The 340-nt window shown below is 46.2% G+C and overlaps 1 non-coding gene across 1 annotated transcript; it reads left to right on the top strand.

Annotated features, from left to right (window-relative positions):
- Trnav-cac (transfer RNA valine (anticodon CAC)) lies at window positions 1-72 on the top strand. Its single transcript has one exon. It is a non-coding gene; the product is annotated as a tRNA-Val (tRNA).
- The last annotated feature ends 268 nt before the right edge of the window (window positions 73-340 follow it).

Raw genomic sequence — 340 nt, 5'->3', positions numbered from 1 at the left:
GGATATAGCTCAGTTGGTAGAGTGCTTGCCTCACATGCACAAGGCCCTGGGTTCAATCCCCAGCATCACACACACACACACAATAGGAACCTTTTTTCTACATTACACCCTGAGGCTGATACCCTTTGTATCTGAGGCCCTCAGAAGACTAAGTAAGAAGACAGGGTCCTCCTGCCTCTTTGTAATGTGTGTCTCCCTAGAATCACTTTCTAGAATCTTAATAGTTACCGAAATCCAATGTCTCCACAAATGACTATGGTTTCTTATATCCCTAGCCAGACTAAGGATTAGTGTGGGCTGGGTGTGGTGGTGCATGCCTATAATCCTAACGGCTCAGGAG

This window comes from Ictidomys tridecemlineatus, chromosome 8 (genome assembly GCF_052094955.1).
Source record: "Ictidomys tridecemlineatus isolate mIctTri1 chromosome 8, mIctTri1.hap1, whole genome shotgun sequence".
NCBI classification, from domain to species: Eukaryota; Metazoa; Chordata; class Mammalia; order Rodentia; family Sciuridae; genus Ictidomys; species Ictidomys tridecemlineatus.
Note: the sequence above shows the minus strand (reverse complement) of the source record. Positions and strands in the feature narration are given on the sequence as shown.